This window comes from Neoarius graeffei, chromosome 26, assembly GCF_027579695.1.
Source record: "Neoarius graeffei isolate fNeoGra1 chromosome 26, fNeoGra1.pri, whole genome shotgun sequence".
Taxonomy (NCBI): domain Eukaryota; kingdom Metazoa; phylum Chordata; class Actinopteri; order Siluriformes; family Ariidae; genus Neoarius; species Neoarius graeffei.
In genome coordinates, this window is record NC_083594.1 from 24,778,833 (window position 1) to 24,800,676 (window position 21,844).

Genomic DNA, 21,844 nt, shown 5'->3' on the forward strand with positions numbered 1-21,844 from the left:
TCTCTGTCAGCTGTCCAATTATCGGCCAATATCAAACCTCCCCTTTATTTCCAAGATCCAAGAAAATGCTGTGGCACAGCAGTTATGCTCATATTTACATAGGAATACTGTAGCATCCATGAAATGTATCAGTCAGGATTTAGACCTCATCATAGCACAGAGACAGCACTGGTTGAAGTAGTAAATGACCTACTGTTGGCATCTGATCAGGGCTATGTCTCCCTGCTTGTGTTGCTTGACCTTAGTGCAGCATATGATACCACTGATCATTCCATTCTCCTGGATAGACTAGAAAATGTTGTGGGAGTTAAGGGAATGGCCCTCTCCTGGCTCAGCTCTTATTTAACTGATTGCTATCAGTATGTTGATGTAAATGGTGATTTTTCTAGACATACTGAAGTAAAGTTTGGTGTTCCACAAGGTTCTGTCTTTGGCCCACTGCTTTTTTCTTTATATATGTTACCTCTGGGTGATATTATTTGAAAGCATGGTATTAGTTTCCACTGTTATGCTGATGACACACAGTTCTATGTTTCTGTAAAACCAGATGAGAGACACCAGCTTAATAGAATAGAGGAATGTGTAAAGGACATTAGACACTGGATGCTTATGAGCTTCCTTCTGCTCAACTCTGACAAGACAGAAGTACTTGTACTCGGACCACATGCAGCTAGAAGTAGGTTTTCTGATTACATAGTAACTGTGGATGGCCTTTCTGTTTCTTCATGTGCAGAGGTAAAAGACCTTGGAGTGATCATTGACTATAGTCTTTCATTTGAAACTTATATCAATAATATTACCCAGATAGCTTTCTTTCATCTCTGAAATATTGCTAAGATAACAAATTTAATGTCACTACACGATGCAGAAAAACTAGTTCATGCTTTTATTACCTCCAGGCTGGATTATTGTAATGCCTTACTCTCTGGATATTCCAATAAGTGCATGAACAAGCTCCACTTAGTTCAAAATGCAGCAGCAAGAGTCCTTACTAGAACTAGAAAATATGACCACATCACCCCTGTCATATCCACACTGCATTGGCTCCCAATCAAATTTCGTATTGTTTATAAAATACTACTATTGACCTTTAAAGCACTGAATGGTCTCACAGCACAGTACCTGAGCGAACTTCTGGTCCTTTATAACCCATCATGCCTACTTAGATCAAAAGGTGCAGGCTATCTGCTTGTACCTCATATAGCGAAGGCTACATCAAGGGGCAGAGCCTTTTCTTACAAAGCCCCACAGTTATGGAACAGCCTTGCAAGTAGTGTTTGGGACTCAGACACAGTCTCAGCATTTAAATCTAGGCTGAAAACATATCTGTTTAGCCATCCATCCATCCATTATCTGTAGCCGCTTATCCTGTCCAACAGGGTCGCAGAGAAGCTGGAGCCTATCCCAGCTGACTATGGGTGAGAGGCAAGGTACACCCTGGACAAGTCGCCAGGTCATCGCAGGGCTGACACAGACACCCATTCACACTCACACCTACGGTCAATTTAGAGCCACCAATTAGCCTAACCTGCATGCCTTTGGACTGTGGGGGAAACCCACGTGGACAGAATGCAAACTCCACACAGAAAGGCCCTCGTCGACTGCTGGGCTCAAACCCAGGACCTTCTTGCTGTGAGGCAACAGTGCTAACCACTACACCACCCTGCTGCCCCTGTTTAGTCAGGCCTTTTGTTAATTGTATTAGGTAAAGGAGTAGATCTGGAGGGCCTCAGGCATAGAGTGTTTTGGTAAGCTGGGATGTATGGATGCTGTCAGTCCCCCACTCACTTGCTCACTCGAGTTTGTTGATGGTGTAGTGGCTGGCTGCTTTGTCTCAGGGCGCCCTCATTCCTGTGTTACCTAATGAATCTCCCCCTTTTAGTTATGCTGTCATAGTTAGTTTTGCCGGAGTCTCTGCTTGCGCTCAGTGCAAAATATATACTGTTCTTACTCATCAGGTGACATTGGGCATACATAACAACCTGTGTTTTCTCTCTTTCTTCCCCCCCATCTGTCCCTCTGAGTTACATGTCAAACCTGAGATCAAGATGCTGACCTCTTCTGCTCCTTGGACCTGCCTGACCCATCCTGATGCCCTACATCTGGCTGGAGTCTCATCACATCGCTCCTGTGGAGGATGGTCCCATATGGACAGTTGAAAGTCACACTTGGAAGATGCTCTGGACACTTACAATAATGTTTTTATGGCTGAGGACTACAGCTGACTTGCTAACTTTAGGACTGCAGTTGTCATGAACAGTTTTGCACTCAAGTCTCCATCAATGAACAGTTTATAACTTCAACAAAACAGACTTCATGTTAAAACTGTTAAAAATGTTATCACGTTGTCTATCATCACCCAAATGAGGATGGGTTCCCTTTTGAGTCTGGTTCCTCTCGAGGTTTCTTCCTCATGTCATCTGAGGGAGTTTTTCCTTGCCGCTGTCGCCACAGGCTTGCTCATTGGGGATAGATTAGGGATAAAATTAGCTCATGTTTAAAGTAATTAAAATTCTGTAAATCTGCTTTGCGACAATGTCTCTTGTTAAAAGCACTATAAAAATAAACTTGACTTGACTAAGCTCAAACATGGACTTCTAATAGTAATAAACAAGCTAGGGCCTAGATCTAGCATATTTTATGGTGTTTAGTCGAGTCTACATTATTAGGACAAACATACTGCAAGTCTAGCCAAGCATTAGTTCTAATAAAATATATTATATCCCAGATGTATGATATACATCCAGTTATACATTAACATTGCACAGAGCTTTCACACTAACCTGATATAAAATGCTCTCCACACACACAGGAATGCTTTATTGGCATCCGGTCTCCCCGTTTAACTGCAGCGCCCCGTTTTTCTCGTCTTTCTGGGTTCACCGGGAAGCAGTGAAAAGTTAAACCAGGCTTATCTCCACGTCTGCTATTACATACAAAAGCACTACAGGTTTCTGTTTATTGTTCTTTTAGATGTAACTTCTACAAGTTTTTCTATAGATGTACTGAATTGGGCTTACAATCACTCATGTACACTTGTGCCGGTTGTTACCAAATACAAAGCTTGGCTGAATAAACAAATCCACAGTTACAATGACATCACATGAAAGGCCCCTATAACTCCATGCTCGCTACTGTGGAGTCAAGCCCATGCATTCTAAGGCTAAAATAGCTAAGCACTAGCTAGAATTATTTAGTTATCTGTTCAGAAAAATTACATCATCTAACCTTGCAGTTGCACTCACTAGGTAGGCTTTCCTTTTCTGCTGGCTTTTAGCTGGCAGGAGAGCAGAGTCCGCCATGTTTGCCCATGCCGACTTGTTTTGGTTAAAAGTAGGTCAAACACACCCCATGGTGGTCACATGATAGTGCTGCTCACTTACTTCGGCAATTTTCGGAATCATAAAATGCGTGATGTGTTTTATCTTGGCAAAACAGTGACACGCAGGATATGCGGTGTGTGCAGCATCGCAACATCCCGAAAGTCCAACAGACATAGAACATTCTGCCCAGAATTCAACTTTGCAGTCAGTACCTTTAAGCTTTTCAGCTTGTAATGAAGTACTTTCTCTCATAAATGCACACACGCACGCACTCACACACATGGCGCACAGGGAAGCATCCTTCCTCTCTGCTTCCATATACTGTAAGCCCTTAGCTGTCAGTGCAAGGCATATACAGACACACACAGCAAGACACATACAGCAAGGCATATACAGACACACACACCATTAATATGAAACAGTTGTGATCACTTTGCCATTCACCTTCCCAGGCCTCACTCTCCATTCACAAACTGGCACTCAACCATGCCCCTGCTGCCACAGATATACAACCCCAATTCCAAAAAAGTTGGGACAAAAGTACAAATTGTAAATAACAATGGAATGCAATGATGTGGAAGTTTCAAAATTCCATATTTTATTCAGAATAGAACATAGATGACATATCAAATGTTTAAACTGAGAAAATGTATCATTTAAAGAGAAAAATTAGGTGATTTTAAATTTCATGACAACAACACATCTCACTAAAGTTGGGACAAGGCCATGTTTACCACTGTGAGACATCCCCTTTTCTCTTTACAATAGTCTGAATGACTACATTCAGACTGCACCCTGAAACGACCCATATCCGATTTTTTTGCCCATATGCGACCTGTATCCAATTTGTTATTGACAATCTGAACGACACAGATCCGATTTTTTCACATGTGACCCAGGCCGCTTGGATATGTGGTCCTAATTCCGATGCATATCCGATATTTTCACATGTGACTGCAGTCTGACCGGACAGGTCGCATTCATGCGACCTACACGTCATCAGCAAGAGACAAACGTCACTATTGGCTCTTTGGTGGAAAACAACAATAATGACATAATGCGCTACATGAACAGGCGCGCACACAGTCTCTCTCGCGCTCCCTCGCGCACTCCATCATATGCGCAATGCAGACATTAATGTTTCACGTGCAAGCGCTTGCTCACTTGCTCTAGGTTCCTGGAGATATTCTCCAATTTGCGGGCATCAGAGAGCCGCTATCAATATGCGGGAGACTCCCGGAACTTCCGGGAGACTTGGGATGTCTGCACTAGACAGTGTTTATGTAGAGAGCATGCGCACTTCAATCAATCAATCAATCTTTCAACGGAGGTTGCTGCCACGGCCCCACTCACTCACACACACCCTCTCTCTCTCTCACGCAGAGACACTCTCATTCACACACACACACACACACACAACCTCTCACACACTCAGCACACGATGTGCTTATTACGTGTCAATTTGCGCATGCGGGACACTTTTGGGTCGTTTTCCGTTCATATTGGAGATCGCATACAAGTCTCATATAATTGGTAATGTGAACGGCCTAACAAAAAAATCGGATTTCACAACAAATCGGATATGGGTTGTTTCAGGTTGCAGTCTGAACGTAGTGTAAATGTCTGGGGACTGAGGAGACAAGTTGCTCAAGTTTAGGGATAGGAATGTTAACCCATTCTTGTCTAATGTAGGATTCTAGTTGCTCAACTGTCTCAGGTCTTTTTTGTCGTATCTTCTGTTTTATGGTGCGCCAAATGTTTTCTATGGGTGAAAGATCTGGACTGCAGGCTGGCCAGTTCAGTACCCGGACCCTTCTTCTATGCAGCCATGATGCTGTAATTAATGCAGTATGTGGTTTGGCATTGTCATGTTGGAAAATGCAAGGTCTTCCCTGAAAGAGACGTCGTCTGGATGGGAGCATATGTTGCTCTAGAACCTGGATATACCTTTCAGCATTGATGGTATCTTTCCAGATGTGTAAGCTGCCCATGCCACATGCACTAATGCAACCCCATACCATCAGAGATGCAGGCTTCTGAACTGAGCGCTGATAACAACTTGGGTCGTCCTTCTCCTCTTTAGTCCGAATGACACGGCGTCCCTGATTTCCATAAAGAACTTCACATTTTGATTCGTCTGACCACAGAACAGTTTTCCACTTTGCCACAGTCCATTTTAAATGAGCCTTGGCCCAGAGAAGACACCTGCGCTTCTGGATCATGTTTAGATACGGCTTCTTCTTTGAACTATAGAGTTTTAGCTGGCAACGGCGGATGGCACAGTGAATTGTGTTCACAGATAATGTTCTCTGGAAATATTCCTGAGCCCATTTTGTGATTTCTAATACAGAAGCATGCCTGTATGTAATGCAGTGCCGTCTAAGGGCCCGAAGATCACGGGCACCCAGTATGGTTTTCCGGCCTTGACCCTTACGCACAGAGATTCTTCCAGATTCTCTGAATCTTTTGTTGATATTATGCACTGTAGATGATGATATGTTCAAACTCTTTGCAATTTTACACTGTCGAACTCCTTTCTGATATTGCTCCACTATTTGTCGGTGCAGAATTAGGGGGCTTGGTGATCCTCTTCCCATCTTTACTTCTGAGAGCCGCTGCCACTCCAAGAGGCTCTTTTTATACCCAGTCATGTTAATGACCTATTGCCAATTGATCTAATGAGTTGCAATTTGGTCCTCCAGCTGTTCCTTTTTTGTACCTTTAACCTTTCCAGCCTCTTATTGCCCCGTCCCAACTTTTTTGAGATGTGTTGCTGTCATAAAATTTCAAATGAGCCAATATTTGGCATGGAGTTTCAAAATGTCTCACTTTCGACATTTGATATGTTGTCTATGTTCTATTGTGAATACAATATCAGTTTTTGAGATTTGTAAATTATTGCATTCCGTTTTTATTTACAATTTGTACTTTGTCCCAACTTTTTTGGAATCGGGGTTGTATTTGTTTTCACGTGTAAAACCATATAGGCTAGGGATCTACTATTCAATGACAATAGATTTTTTCCAGGTTTTGTGCAAATCAATGCACCCCGTGATAATGATCAGATGATCTGCTAAAATCCTAGGAATAGATTTCTAGGTTTCTCATGCAAATAAGTTTAAAATGTAAGTGGGTGGAGCTAAATGGCAAAGGTAAAGGAAGTGGGGGGAAATTAATTTTGGCTCCACTACCAGGAAGTTTGGACAAATCTGACTTGCCTTAGTAGCAGGAGGGAGTACTATCCAGTTTCATGTCTCTGACATGTAGGCATTTATTTTAGGGTAGAAAATAAGAAAAGAATAAGAAAAATTCATGCAAAAATAGGCCTCCAGTACCTTTGGTGCTTGGACCTCTAATAATGAATGTGATTCTAACATCAAAAACAAAATATTTGATGTTAAATTTGTAATGCAGTCTTTTTATCTGCACTCCAGAACTTTACTCTCACATAATTTGCAATTTTAATTTATTTAGCTTTGCCATAGCATGATATACATGTCCATACATTATGGCTGGGAAACCACTACAGCTTGTGCCAATTACACTGGCCCCATTGTACCTAATCTGCATGTCTTTGAACTGGGGAGGAAACCAGAGTACCTGGAGGAAACTCACATGGACACAGGGAGAACATGTAAACTCCACACAGGAAGGCCCCTGTCAGCCATGAGGTTTGAAGCTGGAACCTTCTTGCTGTGAGGCAACAGCATTAATCACTGCACCAATATGCCACCCCTAATTTTTCCTGTAAACACTTTTTGAGACAATAGACATTCATGTAATTATGCCATATGACATTTACTCTTATTGACAATTTTTAATAATCTTTCAGCCTTTGAATGAAAAAGACAGTCATTTTATATTTGACCTACGTATTCATTCCAACAATGTTTTGTTTTACAAAGAAATGTGTTTCATTTTCTCTACTATAGTCCTGTATAAGGATGATGTCTGTAGCAGTACATTGATAACTGGGGGTTAGGTTGCTAGCCCCACACCCCTGGGTTGAGGCATTTGTGCCATGACCAGATCCAGATCCCAGGAGTTGCCTGATGGGATTGAAGTGGCGGCGCCACCCCGGGATGCCATTGTCTCACTTAGACATCCCAGGTTGCAAAAATATGCCTACTGGCTGACCGCCACGCCTCAGCTCATGATCACCAAGTCTATAGTAGGCGTCTAATCGCTATGGTCACAAAGTGGTGGCCAAGTGCCCTCAAGTCAATTCCAGTCCTGTACAATCTGTTGCTTTCTCTTTCTTAATTTGAATTAGTCCAGATTCTGTCTGGTCTTAGATTTCCTTTTGTAACTCAATAAGGATGTTTTAAATACCTGAGCCATTCGGTTTGTTTTACCTGTACTTTTTTTTTCTGAATTGTCTTGGCAGCCACTACTATGCAGGCTATCCTTGTAGAGTATGACTGAAGGTTAGATTTATAGGTTAGTTGTCTTTTTATACAGTGTTATGTTCTCACTTTTTCAGACTGAAGACACTTTTTAAAAGTGCATACAAAGGGGTTCCTGAGGGCAATCACCACACTAATTACTTCTCCCAACTTTTAATTCTTACTTGCATCATTTTTATGGACCTGGCGACTTGTCCAGGGTGTACCCCGCCTTTTGCCCGTAGTCAGCTGGGATAGGCTCCAGCTTGCCTGCAACCCTGTAGAACAGGATAAAGCGGCTAGAGATAATGAGATGAGATCATTTTTATGATCTAGCAATGTGACTCAGCTCAGATTGTAGAAAAACAGTCAAGTTACAAACATAGTTTATAGGACAGGGTAATTAGAATAATAGCTTGTTAAATAAATGCTGCCTTAATATACCTTACAGTCCTTTCTGAAAGTATTGGAATGGCAATGTCTTTTGTTTTTTCTAGGCACTGAAGAGATGTGGGTTTGAGATCAAAAGATGAATATGAGAAAGTATATCAGAAGTTCAGCTTTATTTCCTGATCTTTACACCTTGACATATTAAAGAATTTATAATATGGCACATTTTGATTGAACCCACCCTTTTCCCCCCAAGTGATCAAAAATATTGGAACATAACACAGGTGTTTCTTCTTGCCCAGGCATGCCCTGTTAAATTGCTAAATTAAACTGTTTAGCAATTTGTTAAATTGTTAAATTAAACAATTAATAGCTCTGAATGCAATTGGTTTAAGCCATAGGTTTTGCCTGTGGAAGCAGCATTTTTTGTTAAAAAGTATAAACCAACATGAAGACTACTGAGCTGTCTATGAGAGAGACACAAGTCAATTCTAAGCTGAGAAAAGAGGTAAAATTGACCAGAGCCTTTGGGCATAGCCAATACAACAATTTGGAATGTCCTGGTGTACCAACAATAATAAAAATCTTTTATTTATAGGCACCTTTCAAGGCACTCAAAGACACCTTACAAAACACACAAAAATCAAACACCACAGTAGCAAATAATCAACAAGGTATCAAAACCGTAGTCTTGACCTGTTCATGATCCAAAACATGCACGCTCTTCGGCAAGCACTGTGGAGGTAGTGTCATGGCTTGGGTTTGCATGGCTGCATCTAGAATGGGCTCATCTCATCTCATCATCTCTAGCCACTTTATTCTGTTTCTACAGGGTTGCAGGCAAGCTGGAGCCTATCCCAGCTGGCTACGGGCGAAAGGAGGGGTACACCCTGGACAAGTCGCCAGGTCATCACAGGGCTGACAGACACAGACAACCATTCATACTCACATTCACACCTACGGTCAATTTAGAGTCACCAGTTAACCTAACCTGCATGTCTTTGGACTGTGGGGGAAACTGGAGCACCCGGAGGAAACCCACGCGGACACGGGGAGAACATGCAAACTCCGCACAGAAAGGCCCTCGTTGGCCACGGGGCTCGAACCCGGACCTTCTTTCTGTGAGGCGACAGCACTAACCACTACACCACCGTGCCACCTTAGAATGGGCTCACCAATCTTTATTAATGATGCAACTCCTGATAGCAGCAGATAGTTTTCCCGAAGTCTACATTCTGTCTGCCAATTTACAGAAAAATGCATCCAATCTTATTTGGAGGAACTTCATCAAGAAATAAGACAATGAGGCAACACACACTGTGTTTTAAAACACACTGCCAACACAAAGTTCCATCAGGGAAAAAAGTGGAAGGTTTTAGACTGGACAAGTCAATCACCAGGCCTTAACCCAATTGAGCATGCATTTCACCTTATGATGAAGAGACTAAAAGGAGACCCCCAATAAATAAATAAATAAATAAATAAATAAATACTGAAAGAAGCCGTAGTACAAGCCTGGAAAGCATCACAAAAGAAGAATGCAATAGTTTGGTGATGTCAGATGATCACTAGTTTAATGCAATTATTGCACACAAGGGATATTGTGGCATTGGACATGTGATCAGTGTCCGCCGTGGGCGGTAAGGCACCAGGTTGAACAAGCAAGTAACAATTGATGAGTTTTACCTGTCTGATTATTCCCATTTTATTTATGTGTCTCTTTTGCTCTTACAGAGGCTAGTAAGCAGACAGAGAGAATCCAAGGCTGTGTGCGAACATATAACGCAAAATAGACTCACCAAAAAGTTAAATGGAAAAATAAACGCACCTTGGGTTTTTGAAAGCCTGTCTTCTATTTCCTCTGAGCTTCGAGTGTGTTACAGATATGCAACCAAATATTAAATGTTATTTACTTTAATTTATTTTCAGACTGTTCCAGTACTTTTTTCACCTAAAAATTGGGAGCAGTAGCAGAGATTTGGGGGGGGCTGCGGTGCGAACAATCCGGGGCCTCCCCGCTAGGGGGGGCCCCACTGGTCAGGATTTTTTTTTTTTAATACAGTTTATTGACCACATGTCTATTCGGAATTATTTACAACAAAATTGTTCAATAAAAATATATTATGTAGGCTGGGTTAGGCATAGTTTTTGTCTGTTTAACATTTTATTTATAAAATGCATCATTTCCCTCCAGAACGTAACCCTACATGGCGCTCTAGAATCTTTGGTTCAAAGCAAGTGGTTAACTGCAAGCAACGTTCGGATGTCCGCGGTTATGAATAAATGAGCAAATATGATAAGGAAGTTTAAATCCGGTGCTTGTAAACGGAGAGAAAGATTGGAGGTGCAGCAGAGGAGACTATCTGTCACATCTAGCTGTGCCCCACTGACAAGATCAAGTCAAGTTTATTTGTATAGCGCTTTTAACAATAAACATTGTCGCAAAGCAGCTTTACAGAATTTGAACGACTTAAAACATGAGCTAATTTTGTCCCTAATCTATCCCCAGTGAGCAACAAAAAACAAGGTACTTTTGCCAGGCTCAGCCCAACACGTCGCCTGAGTTTCTTTTCTTTAAAAAGGATTGGATAGTTTCTTTTCTTTAAAAAGGATGGGATAGTTGTTGTCCCTTTAACATGTTAAATGAGTTTGCAAAGTTGTTGTTTGCTTGTTTGACCGGAATAGGCAGCTATGATCAAAGGTTTTTTTCTCATCTCATCTCATTATCTCTAGCCGCTTTATCCTTCTACAGGGTTGCAGGCAAGCTGGAGCCTATCCCAGCTGACTACAGGCGAAAGGCGGGGTACACCCTGGACAAGTCGCCAGGTCATCACAGGGCCAAAGGTTTTTTTTTCTGAAATAAACATATATTAAATATTTTGGTTTGTACTGCATGTTACATGTGTGAATGGAAAGGTTGCTGAAATTACACTAGTGTAAGCCAACGTTTAGAATTGGCTAGTATAATAGACTGTTTGGGCTACTGCAGCATATCAGTGAGGGGGGGGTCCAAACATCTCACGCCCCCCCTGACACAATACCCGAGCTCTGCCCCAGATTGGGAGGTCTGCCAGCAAATGTGGCCAAGTTGTTTAAGCCATCTAGATGTAAATATCAGGAAATGAATGCTGAAATTCTGATCTATTCTCTCAGTCATTTTTTATCTCAAACCCAAATGTCTTCAGTGTATAAGAATTGGTGTTGCCATTCCAATACCGTATGTCCATGTTTTTCCTCCCACCATACACAATCTAATTTTGCAGTAGGAACAGAGTGGTGACAGCTGAAGAGAGACACAAAATATTTTTATTGGACCAATTGTAGACTCAGTGTAGTGACATTTCAGCTGTTTGGGAGGGGGGTGTAAACCACTCAGCATATGTAGAAGCCTGGATGATATAAGAGCAAACGGTGAAACACAAAAAGTCTTATGTGCCGAGCTTAGGAAAGCTGAGCTCCATCAAATACGATTCTTAATCCAGGCTATCTACAACATTCTACCAAGCCTATCCAACTAGTTCTGCCAGGGGAAGGTGGAGTTACCAGCTTGCCCTCTGAACCTGAAGAGAGGAACCCTGGAGCATATCCACAGCGACTGCTTGAAATCCCTGGCCATTGGGCTCCATTGCTGTCTCACATGTCACAATGTGCCATGCCCCATGACATGAGTGCTCAACTCATGCACGGTGGTTAAGCATAGCAAGCAGGTTCCAAGATTAAACCTGCTGGTCAACCAGGGTATTTCTGTGCAGAGTTTGCATGCTCTCCCTGTGCAGGTTTCCTACAGGTGTTCCAGATTCCTCCCCCACTCCAAAGACGTGCAAATTAGGTCAATGTGCCACTCTACATTGCTCATAGGTGTGAATATGAGTGCAAGTGGTTATCTGTTTCTCATGTGTTAGCCCTGCAATAGATTGGCAGCCTGTCCAGGATTGCCTCGGCTTTTATCCAATGTCAACTGGGATTGGCTCTAGCTCATCCATGATCCACAATGTATCTTAGGCTACATCCACACGACAACGGCAACGAGATGTTATTTAAAAATATATCGCGTCCAAATGGGCAACAATCAGTAAAATATCGGGTCCATATGGCAACGCAACGCTTGCTGAAAACGATGCAATACACATGCCACACCTCTAGGGGCGCTGTAAGACGGTCCCTTCGGAGACACCAGAACAATAGAAGTAGTAAGGACGCATGCGCATAAATTATTATGCGCGAGACTTCATATTAGCCACAAAGTCAGGAAAATCTGTTTGTAAAATTACATTATAATGACCAAATACAATGAAAAGTATTTTTCCAGTCTCACCTGTGAAAGGTAATCCCATGTGATCTCGTTTGGACAGCAAACCTGTTGGTAAAGTTAAACGCAGCTAATCTTTATTCTCCGCTTTGACCTCTCCAAAATGGCGGCGAGGATGACACATGATTCTATGCGGAAGGCGGCGTCTTTAATGGTCTGGAATAAATTGAATGATACACGTTGATGGATTAATTTGCTGTTTCTCACCTGTGAAAGGTAATCCCATATGATCTCGTTTGGACGGTAAACCTGTTGGTACAGTTAAACACAGCTAATCTTTATTCTCCGCTTTGACCTCTCCAATATGGCGGCGAGGATGACGTATGATTCTACGCGGAAGGCAGCGTCTTTAATGGTCCGGAATAAATTGGATTAATTTGTTCCTCTACGCCCTTTTTGAGGAATGTATTGTTGGACTTAAATCAACATCTGAAGAGGTGAGATCGCTCCTTTTTTCCCCTATTTTTGCTGGCGGGATTGCACCATTACACAATAAATATTCACAGTGAAAATATTTTGTAAGCGCGTTTCATGAACCAAGTTATAGGATTTGTTGACAACTCGCATCGCAATGAGAAGATCATTGGCACTACTGGTGTTAAGAATCAGACCATTTCATAAATGAATATTTTGCTGTAGAGCTGCAGTGTTTGTACAATTGCATGTTTTTGCTTCACTATTAATGTCACTATTCTGCTTCTTGCATTACTACTGTGAACTAACACTGAACATAAAAATAATAATAATAATAATAATATCCAAGCTCGTGTTTCACTCTCACTAGTGCTCTGTAAGGCTTTTTCCTGGTGATATTCGTTACACTTCTACCCGGCGTGAAGCACTCACAGTCATGTGGTTGTGACGTCATCGTAAACAAATCCGTTCTACTCATCCAGACGACTTCACAACGGCAACATTGCCAGATCTTTCCACTCTGGAACCCATTCTCAAAAAGATTGCGTTTTGGGCTCCCAAAACGCCGGTGCCGTGTGGACGCCAGGCCTAAACGATAAGCAATTGTATCGGAGTCACCTGAATCCATTGCCGTGTGGACAGGGCCTTAGACTCAATGTAGTGGCATTTCAGCCCCACAAACTCTGCATATGCCTACCTTATTACTCATATTTTGCCCACAAAATGAAACTTGGCCAGATTACTTTGTGATCATATGAAAATACAGTTTCCTTGCACCAGAAAATTCCTCAACCCATTCAGCTAAATTACTGGCCTATAAGCAAGATACTAAATGAGAATCAGACAGGAAATGAAATTTCATGTATGGATGCTGTTGGTGAAACCTGGTGAATTTTTATGAAACAATGGTTTATGTTATTCATAGGGCTTTAGGACCCAGTGGCAGACAAGAATTCAATAAATTCTTTTCAGCTATGCTCTGGGATTCATCTCATCTCATTATCTCTAGCCGCTTTATCCTTCTACAGGGTCGCAGGCAAGCTGGAGCCTATCCCAGCTGACTACGGGCGAAAAGCGGGGTACACCCTGGACAAGTCGCCAGGTCATCACAGGGCTGACACATAGACACAGACAACCATTCACACTCACATTCACACCTACGGTCAATTTATGGCCCTTTTCCACTACCCTTTTTCAGCTCGCTTCAGCTCGCTTAAGCTCACTTCAGCCCGACACGGCTCGCGTTTCGACTACCAAAAACCAGCACGACTCAGCTCGTTTCAGCCCTGCTTAGCCCCTAAAACTCGCACCGTTTTGGAGTGGGGCTGAAGCGAGCCAAACCGTGCCGAGTGAGGCTAGGGGCGTGAGCAGACACTCCCCTGTGCACTGATTGGTGAGGAGGAGTGTCCTCACATGCCCACACACGCCCCGCGAGCGCGCTGGGATCTGTAAACACCGCAAACCCGGAAGAAGAATAATTACGAATTACGAGAATTTCTGAAGCCTTATGCGCCTCGCCTCATCTATACGCTCTTGCCAGTATCTGTCCGCGTTGTCGGTGACAACAAGCCACAGCACCAAGACCAGCAACACTAACGACTCCATGTCCTCCATGTTTATTGTTTACTTTTCGGGTCGTGAGACTACTGCTTAAAAGATCACTGAATCAGTGACATACAGAGCATCGTGGACGAGTTCGCGGAGCGCAAGGCTCGTCGTATACCCTTCAAATAATGCGCGCAGCAGGCTATTGATGTTTTATTATGAGCCATGTACAGTATGTCGCCTAATGTTTTTTTGTTTCTGAGTTACATGTTCGTTTGAAGGACTTAATGTACAAAATAACATAGTTGCACCCCGTAGTGTTGAAATTGGTAAATACAGTGCATTCAGTGAGGTTTGCACCGCCCTCCTTTTATTTCTGACTCTTCCTGTCACCGTTGCAACCTCTGAGCGCTCATTCGTATGCCCTTCAAATAATGTGCGCAGTATAGGCTATTGAGGTTTTATTATGAGCCATGTACAGTATCCTAATGTTTTTTGTTTCTGAGTTACATGTTCGTTTGAAGGACTTGATGTACTAAATAACATAGTTGCACCCGGTAGTGTTGAAATTGGTAAACACCACAGTTGCGGACATTTTGTAGCCTAAAATGATGTTATGATAAGCTTTAATAAAGGGCCCGGTCATTTGCCCCGCCCCCGGCCCGGCTCTGACTTGTTCCGCCACTGTCACTGATGTCACTGTTTGCGCTGCTTAACGACATCACGTGACGTCCACCCACTTTCGCTAACTCCACCCAGTGTGTCCACCCACTTCCAGCCAGCACGGTTCAGCGCGGTTGTAGTCGAAATGCAACTCCAACAGCCCCGCTCAGCTCGACTCAGCTCGACTCGGCACGGCACGGCTCAGCCGCGTTTGTAGTGGAAAAGCGGCATTAGAGTCACCAGTTAACCTAACCTGCATGTCTTTGGACTGTGGGGGAAACCGGAGCACCCGGAGGAAACCCACGCGGACACGGGGAGAACAGCTCTGGGATTCTCACCCACAAATCCCATCCAACAGTTCTTCTGCTTTCCTCACCAAAATCCCTGCAAATCCCAAATGAATCAATACTGATCAAACGAACATTAAGTCAGCAATTCAAGTAGTTAAGGTTAAGTAGTTAAGGTTTACACAAGCCCACTACAATTACACTGTTTGCAGCCCAGTGAATGATTAATGATATGTGATGAACAAAAATGGTGTAAAGAATTTAATTGGTGTGTAGACAACAAGCAAAGCACTGGCACTGAGGTGATACCTTCACTGCAATTTGCTCCTGTAGTTCAAAAGTAAAACATTGCTATATTTTCCACCATGTGGCAATGTTGGAATTATAGTGCCTTAACCTAGAACATTGATAGAAATGTACATTTGGCATACTTGAAACTGGAATAGGCTGTTCTGATTGCTACTTGTTTTTGTTAGTTAAATCCTTGAGTTTTATTTTTGCTTGCACATTCTGCTCTCTGCTTAATGAAGGTTATCTTGACCAATAATGTCTTTCTTCTTTTCATAAGCTTATGATCCTGACAGGTGATGTAATGGTACATAATTTTTCTCTTCTTTCAGAAAGTAGTGTAGGCTAAACCAGTGATATAATGCTTCATCACTGGTTTTGCCTACACTACTTTATGAAAGAAGTGTAATGTAGGCTAAACCAGATGATGTAATGCTTAATCACCCATTTACATTACCCTGTCATACATAGAGAACTTAGCTTTGTCAAATCACGTCATTATCCAATTGCATAGCTACAACGTTCTTGAATGTGAATATATACTCATGTTTGCCCTATCGTAAACTGAGAAACATCTCTGAGCAGCTGTGTCTGTGTCAGTGACTGTTTGCTGCTGGATCAATTTGTGAGGCAGAATCTCTTAGGTGGCAGGTCTACATTCCTAGACTCATACTTTGTCTATTCAACCTCCTTCTGTAAAGACAGATCAAAACCTAACAAACGTCAATAAAAAAAAAATCCAACAATACTGTACTAGTGCATCTCAGAATATTGGAATATCATCAAAAAAGTTAATTTTTTTCATAACTTAATTCAAAAAGGTAAACTTTCCTATATTCATTACGCAAAGTGAAATATGTCAAGGCTTTTATTGTTTTAATTTGATGATTATGGTTTATAGCTCATGAAAATCAGAAATCCAGTATCTCAAAATATTAGAATATTTGATTTCGAGTTTGAGTAAGAGTATAAATACTGTGTATCTCTTGGTCATGTTCAGTACATGCAATCACAATCGTGGTGAAGACTACTGACTTGACAGTTGTCCAAAAGATGATCAACACCCTCCACAAGAAGGGTAAGCCACAGAAGGTCATTGCTGAAAAGGCTGGCTGGAAAAGGTGCACAAACAACAGGGATGACCACAAGAAAAGTTGATTCAAGAACTTGTAAGAGCTTCACAAGGTGTGGACTGAGGCTGAGGTCAGTGCATCAAGAGCCACCACCACACACATCTTCAGGAAAGGGGCTACAACTGTCACATTCCTAATATCAAGCCACTCCTGAACCAGAGACAAACGTCAGAAAAATCTTACCTGTGCTAAGGAGAGAAACACTTGGCCCATTGCTCAGTTGTCTGAAGTCCTCTTTTCAGATGAAAGTAAGTTTTGCATTTCATTTGGAAATCAAGCTCCTAGAGTCTGGAAGAACAGTGGAGAGGCACAGAATCCAAGGTGTTTGAAGTCCAGTGTGAAGTTTTCGCAGTCTGTGATGATCACGGGCGATTGCTCTAAAACAACGAGGGAGGCTCAGCCTCCTCTAAAAATGATGAACATCGTGTAGGATGACTTGCGCTAGGCTTATGTTATAGCTGACCTTATAACATTGCTATTTCAGATCCAGAATCATAGAAATATATGTGCTCAACCCAACTACAGTGTGAAATCATTCCGTTATAACTTTCCCCAGTTTGTCTAATGTGTGCATGAGTTTTTCCCCCTCATGACAACGCGATGCAGCCCAGCCTCAGTGGACTTCAATGGCACTTGGGAGCTATGCGCTTTTCAATATCAAAATGCAAGACGATTAATGGACAAATACTGCGAAAACGCCTGCCCCACGGACTCCCAGCCTCAGTGGACTTCAATGGCATTTGGGAGCTATGCGCTTTTCAATATCAAAATGCAAGACGATTATTGGACAAATACTGCGAAAATGCCCGCCCCACGGACTCCCAGCCTCACAGTGGGAGGAACATGGCAAAGCTTTCTGCGAGGAGACTGGTGATTGGTGAAAGCGGCCGGATATTTTCTTTGATTGACAGCTCGTTTCAAATATAGACAGGCAGCGGTGAATCTCAGTTCAGTCCCATGCGGATTCGCAAGTGCTGTGGTGTATTGTACAACCCTGATTCCAAAAAAGTTGGGACAAAGTACGAATTGTAAATAAAAACGGAATGCAATGATGTGGAAGTTTCAAAATTCCATATTTTATTCAGAATAGAACATAGATAACATATCAAATGTTTAAACTGAGAAAATGTATCATTTAAAGAGAAAAATTAGGTGATTTTAAATTTCATGACAACAACACATCTCAAAAAAGTTGGGACAAGGCCATGTTTACCACTGTGAGACATCCCCTTTTCTCTTTACAACAGTCTGTAAATGTCTGGGGACTGAGGAGACAAGTTGCTAAAGTTTAGGGATAGGAATGTTAACCCATTCTTGTCTAATGTAGGATTTTAGTTGCTCAACTGCCTTAGGTCTTTTTTGTCGTATCTTCTGTTTTATGATGCGCCAAATGTTTTCTATGGGTGAAAGATCTGGACTGCAGGCTGGCCAGTTCAGTACCCGGACCCTTCTTCTACACAGCCATGATGCTGTAATTGATGCAGTATGTGGTTTGGCATTGTCATGTTGGGAAATGCAAGGTCTTCCCTGAAAGAGACGTTGTCTGGATGGGAGCATATGTTGCTCTGGAACCTGGATATACCTTTCAGCATTGATGGTGTCTTTCCAGATGTGTAAGCTGCCCATGCCACACACACTAATGCAACCCCATACCATCAGAGATGCAGGCTTCTGAACTGAGCGCTGATAACAACTTGGTCGTCCTTCTCCTCTTTAGTCCGATTGACACGGTGTCCCTGATTTCCATAAAGAACTTCACATTTTGATTCGTCTGACAACAGAACAGTTTTCCACTTTGCCACAGTCTATTTTAAATGAGCCTTGGCCCAGGGAAGACGTCTGCACTTCTGGATCATGTTTAGATACGGCTTCTTCTTTGAACTATAGAGTTTTAGCTGGCAACGGCGGATGGCACGGTGAATTGTGTTCACAGATAATGTTCTCTGGAAATATTCCTGAGCCCATTTTGTGATTTCCAGTACAGAAGCATGTCTGTATGTGATGCAGTGCCATCTAAGGGCCCGAAGATCATGGGCACCCAGTATGGTTTTCCGGCCTTGACCCTTACGCACAGAGATTCTTCCAGATTCTCTGAATCTTTTGATGATATTATGCACTGTAGATGATGATATGTTCAAACTCTTTGCAATTTTGCACTGTCGAACTCCTTTCTGACATTGCTCCACTATTTGTCGGCGCAGAATTAGGGGGATTGGTGATCCTCTTCCCATCTTTACTTCTGAGAGCCGCTGCCACTCCAAGATGCTCTTTTTATATCCAGTCATGTTAATGACCTATTGCCAATTGACCTAATGAGTTGCAATTTGGTCCTCCAGCTGTTCCTTTTTTGTACCTTTAACTTTTCCAGCCTCTTACTGCCCCTGTCCCAACTTTTTTGAGATGTGTTGCTGTCATGAAATTTCAAATGAGCCAATATTTGGCATGAAATTTCAAAATGTCTCACTTTCGACATTTGATATGTTATGTTCTATTGTGAATACAATATCAGTTTTTGAGATTTGTAAATTATTGCATTCTGTTTTTATTTACAATTTGTACTTTGTCCCAACTTTTTTGGAATCGGGGTTGTAAGAGATCAGCTTACATTTCGATTTCATTCATTACATACGGTTTCTACCAACTTTTTTAGTTTGTGTATATTTTCATTGTAAATAAAGTGTAAATATAGTGTTGTCAAGTTTGCTATCTTAGTTCCAGAAATTTCATTTTTTGAGTGACTGAACTTGAAATTGAGGGGGCTAGTCAGCTAGCAAGAAAGCTGCGCACAGATGCCAAGCATTGCTGATTTAATTTTGCCAAAGCCATTTGCCAGTCTTCCTTTCGAGGAAAAAATTAAAATTAAAGAGCAGGGTAGACCAACGCCTCAAATTGACTTGGTGAAAAAGGTAGGGAATAATACTCATTCCTTTCAGCTCTCCTGGTATGAGAAAGTGAATTGGCTAACAGCAAGTGACCCACATCAACAACAGTAAATAGGCTACTTTAGTAATATGTCATGGATGGACCAAAAATATAGAATCTATTTAAAATGTTTATGCTGAGTATATTATATTGGAATATATATTTTTCTGGATATGAATTAAACACAGCTACAATTTGGAAAACATTTTTAAACAAAAACACAGCCGAGAACATTTCACACTACAGACCTGGATTAAAAGTGAAGGGTTATCAAAATTGTTAATAAAACATTTCTCAGTCAAAATAAGTAAAATATAGGGAAAATGTCATTGAATGAAATGTGTGGCACCCAGCTCTATGTTTGGCTCCCCAAGGTCAGTGCTTGTGCCTATTCCAGAACACTCTGTTGTTACTGCTGAGGTTCCTGACAAAGAGCTGCTTTCAATAACGATCAATTTTTAAACAACATGCCACAATTTTAAAATATAAAATGTTAAAATATACCCCCCCCAACACCACCATCATGTATATTGGACAGTAGGCTAATGGGCCAAAAGAACCTGTTATTTCACAGTTTGTGACCCTGCCAACAATCAGCCAGATCAGAGGCAAGAGTATGGGCAAAATTGATGTGTTTTTTCTTTTTTCTTTTAAAATCTGGAAATATCGTAACTGACCAGCCTCCCCTGTTTGAAAGACTACCAGCCACCACTGGTGATGATTTGAGGTGCCATGTCATCTGCTGGTGTTGGTCTACTGTGTTTTATCAAGTCCACTGAGTAACAGTCCAGTTCTTTCTCTCCTTAGCCCAGGTAAGATGCTTCTGATGATGTCTCTGGTTCAGGAGTGGCTTGATCTTAGGAATGTGACAGTTGTAGCCCCCTTCTTGAAGATGTCTTTGTGTGGTGGCTCTCGGTGCACTGACACCAGCCTCAGTCCACTCCTTGTGAAGCTCTCCCAAGTTCTTGAATCAACTTTTCTTGACAATCCTCTCAAGGCTGCGGTCATCCCTGTTGCTTGTGCACCTTTTCCAGCCAGCCTTTTCAGCAATAACCTTCTGTGGCTTACCCTCCTTGTGGAGGGTGGTGTTGATCATCTTTTGGACAACTGTCAAGTCAGCAGTCTTCACCATGATTGTGATTGCACGTACTGAACTAGACCAAGAGATACATGGTATTTATACTGTTTTACGCAAACTCAAAATTAAATATTCTAGTATTTTGAGATACTGGATTTATGATTTTCATGAGCTTTAAGCCATAATCATCAAAATTAATTTAAAAAAGCCTTGAAATATTTCACTTTACATGTAATGAATATAGAATTTATGGAAGTTTACCTTTTCTGAATTAAATTACAAAAAAAAAAAACTTTTTTCACAATATTTTGAGATGCACTAGTAGTCAGAAGTACAGGGTTAGGAAGGAAATTATGGTGCAATTTTCACACAGTAAGGAAAATAGTTTCACCATTGGTGTAAACCCTGGATTCACACTGGCAGGGAACTAGAGACTAGTTCATAACAGAGCTGTAATACCAATTACTAACATGTCAGTAATGATGACAAATGAAGTGAGAGATCCAAATTATTAGCTTACTTGCACTCAGACAGACACTCAAGGTGTAAAAGAGCACCATTGCCATTATAGTGGACAAACTGGAAGCAGAAGTACTGTCTTGGTTTGTGCAAGGAGCCCATTCTTCCAACCAAAGCTATGACATTTTTCCAATTCTGTACTCTCACAGCTTCAGTTCCTACAGACATTTAGTTCATATACAACACTGTTGGTGCATGATCATAGAACAAATGTGTCCTTACCATTTCCTGGATTCTATGACAATAGCAAAATATACATTTTATAAAATGGATATTTTCAGTTAGAAAAGGTGACTGGCTCAGTTTTACGCTATTGTAAAATTCTTTATGTATGCAAATCTGTGACAGCACAATAAATGAATTCTGTATTAATGGATCAAGTTTGAAACCAATAAAACCATTACACTTAAGCCATTGTTTTCTCCATAGAATATCCTAATCTTTGCCATGTTAGGTAAATCATTGATGGCAATGTTGCTTAGCAACCAAAGCTTACAAAGCAACCAAAGTCTACAGTGTGGCAGAAGAACTGTTTGTTGCAAATATCATGAATAATAATTGTTTATAATTAATATAAATATAACCAGG